Genomic DNA, 12,246 nt, shown 5'->3' on the forward strand with positions numbered 1-12,246 from the left:
TTTCATAAACGATCCTTGATTTGTACCAAACATGGACAGAAGCTTGTTTATGATCATAAGATAGTATCAAGAAGAAAATTTTGTAAAAATAAATTTCCACTTTTCCGTATTTTACTTATAAATGGACTTAGTTTTTCTGCGAGGAAACATTACATTCACTCTGTGGTTAAAGTTTTTAAAATTTTAATAACTTTCATAAACTATCCTTGATTTGTACCAAACATGGACAGAAGCTTGTTTATGATCATAAGATAGTATCAAGAAGAAAATTTTGTAAAAATAAATTTCCACTTTTCCGTATTTTACTTATAAATGGACTTAGTTTTTCTGCGATGAAACATTACATTCACTCTGTGGTTAAAGTTTTTAAAATTTTAATAACTTTCTTAAACTATCCTTGATTTCTACCAAACTTAGACAAAAGCTTGTTTCGGATCATAAGATATTATTCAGAAGTAAATTTTGTAAAAAAAAAATTCACTTTTTCCGTATTTTACTTATAAATGGACTTAGTTTTTCTTCCAGTTAACATTACATACAGTCTGCAGTTAAAGTTTATAAAACATTTATTAGATTCATAAACTATCCTGGATTTTTTTACCAAACTTGGAAGCTTCTTTCAATCAAAAGACAGTATCGAGAGGGAAATTTTTATTGATGTTTTTCCTCATTTTTGTTGAGTCTGCGATTAACAGCAAAAGTAGGCGAGACACTGGGTTCCGTGGAACCCTTACAAATTTTTTCAATAACTAGCTAATTAACAAATTAACACTTAAGATTAATCCTTTCATCGCACTAATTGGTTATGGATTACCTGGATACCTGGTGGTGTCACAATGATAGAATACGTTTCAACTGTAAACATGACTGTAATTACATTGTCAAAACAGCTCGTCAATATGAAGAAGTTGATTTCTTATTTTCATATTTGAATGGTAAATACAAATTATTCTTGTATTTTTAAGTGAAATTTCCATATATAATTGCATTGTCCAACTAACGGAGTCTCGGTTTTAAATTTCATTTATGTACAGTGAAAAAAACAATCATTATGAATGAATTAAATTAAATTTGTTTATCTATCTCTTTGAGCACCTTCCCCCTTTTCTCCTCCCTTTTCCTTCCTAAAAACTTTAAATGTTTAAGCACGACTGACTGACCTACTATTTATTATAGGTCGTCAAGCTGCCCTAGTCCCAAACGCAAGTTGGAGCACTGCCAAGATGACAATATTCAGCCTCGAAAATATAATGAATAAAAACAAACACGGAGTATAGAAATGAATCAAAAATCATTTTATTTGATATTTATTTTAAAAGTTTTTTTGCAAAAATAATTTGATTTAAAAAATTTTTTGTTGAAGTATGGTATATTTGTATATGTTGTTGCTTGTTGAAGTATGCTTCATAGTAAATACACAAAAATAATGAACAAAAACTATCATAAAAAATTGCACAAATGCATTAGCTTTTTAACTCTTTTTTCTCAAGTATTGTTATACTTAAGTGTTTAATTTTAGAAATTTAATCTATTTTTTATTATTAATTTAATATTTATTTCAACACAATTTTGCTAGTATCAAGGGTTTTGTTTTACAAAGTTTGTCTTTTTGGAAATTTTTAAATAATTCCATTTTTACTGCAACACAATTTTGCAAATACTTTATTTTTGTTTCTGAATTATGAAAGAGTAATATTTAATGCTTAAATATACTGACTGTATTTTACCTTTTATTAATTAACACTTGTTATGACAACACCTATTGTATTTTGTTTGTAGGCATAGGTTGAATATATTTTTATCAAATGTTGGCATAGGTTGAAGACACCAAAACGTCACAATTCAAATCTAGATGAAGTTGGGGGCCGTAACAGAACATTTCAGAGTTCTTGGATGGAAAGATATTTAGGCCTTGTTTATTAACCTTCTTTAAATGGCTGCTTTTGCATCTATTGCTTCTTATTTGGATCAGATGATTTACTAAATAGGTGTTTTATCATCCAAACCTCTTTTAGATATGGCCCATGCTCACGACAGGCTTACAAAACATTTTGGGAAAGACGGTAAAGAGGCCAAAAAATCACATGAATTTGCTAGGGAAAAGGCACTCAATTTTCTTGCTGTGATGGAAAATACCAAAGATGATATTAGAACTCAATTAAACACAAAAAATGCCGAAGTTGTAAGAAAAAATCGCGAAATCTTGTCCTCTGTTATCAAATGTGTGATTTTATGTGGGAGTCAAAATTTGCCCTTACGAGGACACAGAGATGACTCCCAGCATATTGGCGACAAAAAGACTAATAGTGGAAATTTTCAGGCCTTGCTGTACTTCCGCATTGACTCTGGGGACGAGAATTTAAAACGTTATCTCGAAAGTAATTTTTTAACCTTTTTCATACCATTCAATATTCATTTGGGACAACCCCCAAATTTTTTTCTGGATCCGCCACTGATTAGTATGTTGCTACAATGTATCGATGAGTTTTTAATGACAGAAGTTGTATCCCTTTTTTCATAACTCGTTTGCTTCATGTGGTATCGCCCCTCGAACCCACTACTAGTGGATGCCTTAACCTGGACCCGATTGGGGCCCTCAACCTTCGCCGAGGTTTGGGCGTACACTTGAAAATAGCCTAGCTACGCCACTGATGTCTTCATCATGATCATATGAAAATCACTCACATATGTCTCTGGAGAAACGGATCTTAATTCAGTATATGCATTGAATAATAAACCCTAACAGACTATATGTCAACCATGCAATCACTCCATACACCCAGGGCCGTAACTAGGGTTTGAATTCAGGGGAGGCAGGAGTTTGGGAGCCGCCGATTGAGGCTCCCAAAGAAAGGGGTTGGGGGCGCAGCCCCTCCGATTTTTTTCTCTCAGTCAATGGCTAAAAATTACCAGTTCTTTACTTGAAGAAACATCAGTAGTGTATTGCGTGAACCTGGAAGCAATTTTTATGCAAAAACAAGCTGGAATTGCTGTTCGGGGTGAGCCAAGGCTCCGTCTTTAAGGTCGTACTTTGACCTATAATCATTAAAGACAAAGTTATATTTATACTTAACCCACCAACGCCAACACAAGTGAATAAACTAGGATCTTTTATTAAAAAAGTCAATAGAACTGAGGACAGGGGATCCTTCAATATTTACCTAAATTTGTATATATATATATTGAGTAAGTTATTGACTTTATTTGTTTTTGTTGTTGTAATATGTCACAAACTGTAAAGTTTATATGGCAATAAAACTTTAAAATTGAATTAATATTAAATACATTGTGACCGCGGATTTTTTTCTCAATATGTCTAAACTTGTGACCCTTTTAAACTTTTCCTTCGATTTCCTTCCTGGACAACATCTGCTGGGTCCTGGAAGCAATTTTTATGCAAACAATTATTATCTGTATTTAAAGATATCTTTGCTAGAAATCAAACTGGTAAGTTAAAAAAAAAAAAAAAAACATATAAAGCAAGATCATAGAACGCAAGATATTTTTTTTTATCGAGGACCTTGACTGATTTCAATATTGTTGAAAGCTGAACAGACATACAGTATATAACTACAACCAGGGACTTTCTATACTAGTATATAGTTAGTATAGAAAGTCCCTGCTACAACGAATGGGAGTATTTAACTAATAAGGCATTGACCATAATGTTCTCGTACGATCGAGAGACGTTAAAAAAATTATCCAACAGCTGATTCAGCCGGTAACGAATTTCCGATATCATAAAAGATTCACAATACAAAAGGAACTTCCTCTGCTTAATTGAGCCCTGAATAAATGTGAATAGTTAAGATTTATTCAAAAATAATTGTAGAAATCAAAGTTTCATATGAGTTCTCGTACGAATACTGAATAACAGACGGACGGCCACACGAAAAAAAATAATAGAACCAAGTATTTGTATAGCAATACTATAGCGGCAAATCCTTGATAAAACAAATAACGAATCCGGAAAATGACAGAACATCACGTATCATGATTACACTGTTAAAAATGTGTGTTGTTTATAATATAAATTCAAGTTCTTCGTGTACATATTGTCAATATTTAATTTTATTACTTCCAAAAAAAAATTTGGTGTAGCTGAAAATTCAGGGGAGGCAGTTGCCTCCCCTGCCTCATAGGTAGTTACGGCCCTGACACCACATACAGATGACATATAGGGTATTGTACCTGAAAACAACAAATATAACATTGAAAACGTCACATTGACTGGTGAACCACAAAAATGAGGTCAAGGTCAGATGAACCCTACTAGACATGTTTATCTTGCAATCATTCCATACACAAAATATAGTTGACCAATTGCTTATAGCTATATGATTAGTATCTGATAAATGGACAAAACCTGTTACCATGAAAATGAGGTCAAAGCAAGATGGATCCTGCTAGACCTGAGACTACCATAACATGTGTTATAGTAGTCTCAGGCTAGACAGACACGTACACCATACTTAAATAAACCATGAAAATAAGGTCAAAGTCAAATCGGAGACCAGTTAGACAGACATATTCACGTAACAAGTATTCCATTTAACCTTGATTACTGATTAAGAAAAAGATGAAACCTGTCTGACGAACATTCAGATATTGCATAGATCCAAGTATTTATATTAATCATAATGAGTATTTCACATGACTAAGTAGAAAACGGCTGCTGAACCATGAAATTTAGTTCAATGACCATGGACATAGGACAGATGGAAACTTCTTTACAATATACGACATCTTCATACAAGATATGAAGCGCCCAGGTCTCCTACCTTCTGAAATATAAAGCTTTATACAGATATACATGTCACGTCCATTCTGTGTCTTATTTCTATTTGTATCTATCTAATGAATTAAGCTTTTTCCAACACATTTTTATTTTTCGCTCTTATTTTGTACTGTTACACCACTGTCCCAGGTTAGGGGAAGGTTGGGATCCTGCTAACATGTTTAACCCCGCCACATTCTGTATGCATTTGCCTGTTCCAAGTCAGGAGACTGTAATTCTGTGGTTGTCGTTTATTGATATATGTTACCATTTGTTTTTTTTTATAGTTTATAAGATATCTCGTATAGTTTATAAAATATCTCATACAATTTATCAGATATCTTATATAATTGTCTTAAACTATATAATACATCTTATAAACTATATGAGATATCTTATAAACTATATAAGATATCTTATAAATTATATAAGATATCTTATAAATTATATAAGATATCTTATAAATTATATAAGATATCTTATAAATTATATAAGATATCTTATATAAAAATTGTTTATAAGATATCTCATATACTTTATAAGATATCTTATAAACTTTAGAAGATATCTTATAAAGTATATAAGATATCATATAAACTTTATGAGATATCTTATATAACATTAAAGATATCTAATATATAATATATGAGATATCTTATAAAAATAAAATTATATAAGATATCTTATATATTAAAGGAGATATCTTATATATTATAGGAGATATCTTGAAATTCGAATAAATAGTGAAACGGCTTGCCATAGGTGGGGCTTCTACCTTTTTCTGGAATTATATCATCGGTTTTTATTGTAAATACAGATTGTAACTGATGATTAAAAATACTAGTTTTTTCCTCTGTGTGTATTTTTCTCGTTTTACAGTTAATACCATAAAAAAGAAGATGTGGTATGATTGCCAATGAGACAACTATCCACAAAAGACCAAAATGACACAGACATTAACAACTATAGGTCACCGTACGGCCTTCAACAATGAGCAAAGCCCATACTAATTCGATAAAATCAGATTTTATGATTTTCCACATAGGCTTAATTATTTATAATTTTACGAGATTGTTCCCGTACCATTTTGAACCATACATGTTTCAATTTCAATTGGTGGTTATTTTATTTACACTATATGGATTATACTAGTAAGTGAAAGAAAAATCTAAGGTTCAGTCTTTCCGTGTTAAATTGACAACCGATTGTTGTAAACTATGATCGGAAGTTGATGGTTTTTGTTTTGGTTCTGGTCTCACTGGAACAACTGATGGAAATCTACTGTATACGTAAATTTATCCTTTTGCTCCGACAATTTTTGTTGTATTTAAAAAAAAAACCTATATAAATACCCTAATGATGATTATTGGCAAGTTTGGTTAAATTTGTCTCAGTAGTTTCAGAGAAGATATTTATAAAAGATAAATGGTTAAAAAATGACTATAAAGGGCAATAACTCCTTAAGGGATCAACTGACCATTTCGGTCATGTTGACTTATTTGTAAATCTTACTTTGCTGAACATTATTGTTGTTTACAGTTTATCTCTATCTATAATAATATTCAAGATAATAGCCAAAAACTGCCAAATTTCCTTAAAATTACCAATTCAGGTCAGCAACCCAACAATGGGTTGTCGGATTTGTCTGAAAATTTGAGGGCGGATAGATCTTAATCCGATGAACATTTTTACCTTGTCAGATGCTTTAGTTTCAGAGATATAAGCCAATAAAAGAGCAGAAAGTTATTCATGTTAATTGTTGATGAAAGCAGGCTTTGTAGTCGTACTGAGTCATTCATTTGGACTTCGACTGATTGGACATTTGCCTCATTGCCATAAGGACCGCTTTCTGGTTCGTTTAATATTGTTGACTCTTGGTCCATATTATCTAACCCACCATTATATTGAACTGTTACGTCATTTTCTGTTTCAAAAAGATCACTTAATGTGTCCAAGTCTTCTATTCTCGTTTCTCTTCCCTGGTACTGGTTGTTAACAACATCAGTTTCAACTTGCATTTGCAAAGTCCTTTCAATGACCTCTTCGTGTAACATAACATTGTCATCATCATTATGAGATGCATTATGAGAGGAAATCTCTTCAATTGTAATATCATTTGAACATTTGTCTGAAACATTAGAGCTTTCGGTGTTCTTTTTTCCTGTTTTCCAACCATTTACAGGTGGTACTATCTTTGCCTCATCATTATTTTCAGATATTGCACTTATACATTGACCTACTTTTAGAAACATACATTTTGTGGTCAATTTGCAAAACAGTTGCACAATTTCTGTTTTTTGTAGTTTGCATACTTCCGTCCAAACTGCTTTGTTCAACTGATGAAGAGTTAGGGGTATTCCACTTTTCGAGCGAACCATTAATGGTAGAAATTCTCCATCTGATGACGAATCAACAACATCTAGACCTTTATCCCGAAATGACTGCTTACAATAGTCCATGACTTTTCTTGTAATGTCCATAGACAAACTATAGCCACGAAAAAAATACAGAATTGGCACTGCATGAGGTTCTTCCGGCTTCCACATTCTGTTTAAATCTGCCAACAAAAAAACGACAACTTGAGACGCATAGTTTCTCTGCAGTTCATACACTTCGACAAGACATTTCTTTGCTTTCATCATTGTTCTTACTACGTCGTCATATGTTAAGTTTGTATTTTCATCTGTCCTGTTTTGCTGATTAGCATCTGTATCAGAGCCTCTGACTGACGGAAATTCTCCTAGAAAAACACACTTGTTAACATAATTTTCAATGTCTTCTTTGATTGTCTTTGCTTCTTTTGAAATGGCAGTTGCGCGTTTTGGAACACGAACATTATACAGAGAGTCTATCACGTCTTCAACCTTTCTACAGATACCATCATCTTTAGGAACAATAAACACAGTAGTACTTTCTATTGACCATGATAAATACAGTGTTCCAGATTTTGCAGACATTGCTTTTTGTTCAAACAAAGTTTGTGTGATGTACCTAGTTGGGATTTTATAGTGAACAGGCGTCGCGAAGATATTGCCAATCGGGGCTTTCCCTTCAAAAGCCAACCCAATACCAGCTGCAGACCTTAGACTTCCGTCAGGAGATACGTCGCCCATATCATTATAAATGTAACAACCTTCTTCATGAAAAATCATGTCAGAAAAGAGAAACTGCATAATAACGCTAGAAAGAGTAGCAATTTCGTGTATTTCGGATTGGGTCCCGTGACGCATTGCATTTTGTTGTTCTTTGATAGGTTCGTCTGCTTCAACACCACTGATAACTTTGTCGAAATGCTTTTTTTTGGTTTTTTAAACTATCACATCCGATAGCAGCATATATTGTGCTCCTAGTTACGTTTGCTTTTCGTCGTGAATCTATCCATTCTTGTCTATGCTGCTTTGTCAAGTGAGTTGGAACGAAAGTAAGGTTTAAGCGTTCTTTTATTTCATCTGACGATTAAAGAAAGCGAACATTTCTTTGCAACTTTACATTAACAATGTTACCTTCTGCAAACACATGTTCAGCATTGTTTAAGACCGAACCAGTTTTGCAAATAATCCACTGAACCTCCAACAATGTTGACAAACAATTGTCGACCTTGTATAGAACTGTCCTGCAAAAAAACTGTGACATACACATATGATGACATTTTTGTAACATTTTTTGATGCAAGATCTTTCAATCGTCTAAGCATACCATCTTTGCGTTTCTTGAATTCTCTAAGTTCCCGGATATTGGAGGATATTATTTCAAAACATTTCTTGAGAAGGTCAAAAACATTCTGTCTTTCATGTAACTGTGTGTTCTTTACAAATGGGTCTATTCTATTTATGTTCCTGATTAATTCTACGAGCTTTGAAATCGCTTTTATTTCATTGGCATGGATTTCCTTTCTATCGTGTAATGACTGTCCATCCTCAAAGCCAAGAAGATTTACATCACCCCTTTCCTGACTTTTTTACCATCAAACATAAGTATGTAGGACGTTTGTTCTGCCTTTTTCAGCCTTTAGGTTAATCATTGAATTTATTAATCCAGGACTATACACTGACGGAAAGTCTGGCCCTAATGGATTGATTCCCCTTAAAATGTTTTCGTTTGGACATGCAAAATGTACTCTAGATTTTAACGGAGACAAAGATGATGAACTTCCTGATAAAATCACTTTCGTTTTTTGGACCACTCAACAATGTCCAAAAACAGGTCGAATGCAATGTTGTTTAAAGGAAAACGTCCACTCTGTACTAATGAAAAAAAAATCAAAAATCTTTCCCTTTTCCCTACGTCTGAGAGTTTAGCTAAAGCACTTTGAAAAACTTTATATTCTTCCTCAAGGTATTTCATATGGCCTTCCTCGTGGTCTTCTTCTATGTCTTCTTGTAAGTCTTCTTCGATGTCTTCTTCGTTGTCCAATACATGATCTTCCTTATGGTGTTTCTCGGGATTATCTTGGCTTTCATCGATGTTGGTGAATAATAAGCCTGTATATCTGCCTTTGTTGTTTCGAATATTTCGAAATTTGGGCGAACAGATTTCGTCTAATAGGTGTCGAAGTTTTCATCGGCGATACAATTTTCTTAGGTATATGTGGTGATCTCTGTGACGTATATTTGACGACAGGACTACTCCCACAAGGTTTAGTTAGCTTCGAGGGCGGGGATAACTTGTATCTCCATGACTTTTTGTAGAGAGTCAATTTCAGTCCTCTTTTCCTTTTTCCTTTGAACAATGGCATTTTCTGAAATTGAACAAACAATTAATAGTTTGAATTCATTGAATCAGTTATCGGTTTACATCTATTAAAGTATAAGGATAAATCTGTTCTTTTTAATCAGCATTGATTTGATCACATTTATTGAGTCGACAAAAGTCACAAAGCCAAAGATTAAAAAAAATGTGTGTACTTCCCCTCACGCATTCACGATGTCCTCAATCAGAACCGATCCCCTCACGCATGACTTCATGGAAAAATGTTGTTTTTGGAATTATTAAGACGTCTATCAACACCGGACAGCGCACAAGCCGCCAAAAACAACATTCATACCCATTGTTTGAAAAAAAAAAAACTAAATTTGAACTTGTAGGTCTATAAATGGAACTCTACGTACAACAGTAAATGATACATGTATCTCTTCGTTAAAGTATTTACCACATCATAGCATTCTCCGATTTTCAATGTTTTGATCAGTTAAATATGAAAATTGAGATTTAGAAATGTACATACCTTTTGAAGCGGTGACAATTACTCCATTCAAGCACAACCGGAAAATCCTCTCACGGTATTCATTGCAGAACCAAATGTTCTGCGTGTATAGATTACCAGCCGTGTTATAGATAAATATTATCTTTAAATAACACGCATTTTTGCATCATTATATTTTTATCCATTTTAAAATGTACCGGGTATAGTGTAAATACAAGTTCCTGTTTAAACTAATTTTTAGTTTTACCCTATTCTGACTCTGCTACTATTTTTTATTAAATTTTAACTAGTACATAAAATTTCAAATAACGCAATTTTAAAAATAGACAAAATTTTTAAATGCGGTGACCCTGCAGATAGGGTGGACTTCCTGAAGAAGAAGAAGGTACCTCTAAATCGAATTGTGGAATCCCAGGAATAACCATTACTTACGCCTCACCTTAACGTTAGTATGCAAATTGTTTTAAATTGGACAATTTGATGTCGATGGTGGATCTTTGGTCGTTTTTGTAGAATTTATCAACCCTCTTTTACACTGACGACCGACGCAAATACCTTGACAAATCGTATCCATATATAGCTATTGTTGAAGGCTGTGTGTCTTTTCCTAATTCGGTTGATTAGTTGCAATCTCATAAGTGTTTTCCCCAAATATCCTTTCTTTCTTGTGAAATAGAACAACACAATTACATAACGATAAGTGTTCGAAATAAATTGATCACGAAATCTATTATCCGTCTGATCTGCAGTGATTACTAACAGCAAAGACATATGGTATTATACATGTCTCAGCTAACAGACTATATGCACGTTTTGTTTTGTATACACCAGAGGGTTCATTCAACCTATGCCAACATTTTGAAATTTAGGTATAAAATTGTATGAAAAAATGTTGGCATAGGTTGATTAATTTATTATAGATTAAGTGTTATAAAAACATAAATTAATTAGGGTCTAATCAATTTACAACCAGTTTAAACCTAGCATTAAAGTTTACCCAATATACAATTTCTTTTACAAGTACTAGTGAAAATATAGGTAATTGTGTGTGTTGATGATCTCTATTTCATATAGGAATTAGTTTTAAATTAATTTAAAAAAAAAAGGATTTTGTGAATTGTTATTAAAGGAACAATCATTAAGTCATATTAAACATCTATCAGTGTCATTCTCAAGAATAATATAAAAATATATGACTGATGAGACAATTCTCCACAAGAGACCAATATGACACAGAAATTAACAACTATAAGTCACCGTACGGCCTTTAACAATGAGCAAAACCCATACCGCATAGTCAGCTATAAAAGCACAGAAATGACAGTGTGAAACAATTCAAACGAGAAAACTAACAGCCTAATTTATGTACAAAAAAATAAATATGTACTAATAAACAAACGACAACGACTCAATTACAGGCTTCTGACTAGGGACAGGCACACACATACATGTCAGAATGTGGAGGGGTTAAACATGTTAGCGGGATCCCAACCGTCCCCTAACCTGGAACAGTGGTATAACAGTAAAACACTTTTTAAATTTATTTTGCATTTTTTTCTTATTATTATCTAATTATCAATAAAAGCAACAGTAGTATACCGATGTTCAAACTCATAAATCCATGGACAAAAAACAAAATCGGGGTAACAAACTAAAACGGAGGGAAACGCATTAAATATAAGAGGAGAACAACGACATAACACTACAATGTAACACACACAGAAACGGACCAAGCAACAAACAAAATCCCACGAGAATAACAAATATAACATCAAGTCGGATGATGGAGTTACAAATTAGAGACACAAAATGTAACCATAAATCTCACATTTCAATATAATGAATAAAAACAAACACGGAGTATAGAAATGAATCAAAAATCATTTTCTTTGATATTTATTTTAAAAGTTTTTTTGCAAAAATAATTTGATTTAAAAAAAATTTTGTTGAAGTATGGTATATTTGTATATGTTGTTGCTTGTTGAAGTATGCTTCATAGTAAATACACAAAAATAATGAACAAAAACTATCATAAAAAATTGCACAAATGCATTAGCTTTTTAACTCTTTTTTCTCAAGTATTGTTATACTTAAGTGTTTAATTTTAGAAATTTAATCTATTTTTTATTATTAATTTAATATTTATTTCAACACAATTTTGCTAGTATCAAGGGTTCTGTTTTACAAAGTTTGTCTTTTTGGAAATTTTTAAATAATTCCATTTTTACTGCAACACAATTTTGCAAATACTTTATTTTTGTTTCAG

Source organism: Mytilus galloprovincialis, chromosome 7 (genome assembly GCF_965363235.1).
Source record: "Mytilus galloprovincialis chromosome 7, xbMytGall1.hap1.1, whole genome shotgun sequence".
Taxonomy (NCBI): Eukaryota; Metazoa; Mollusca; class Bivalvia; order Mytilida; family Mytilidae; genus Mytilus; species Mytilus galloprovincialis.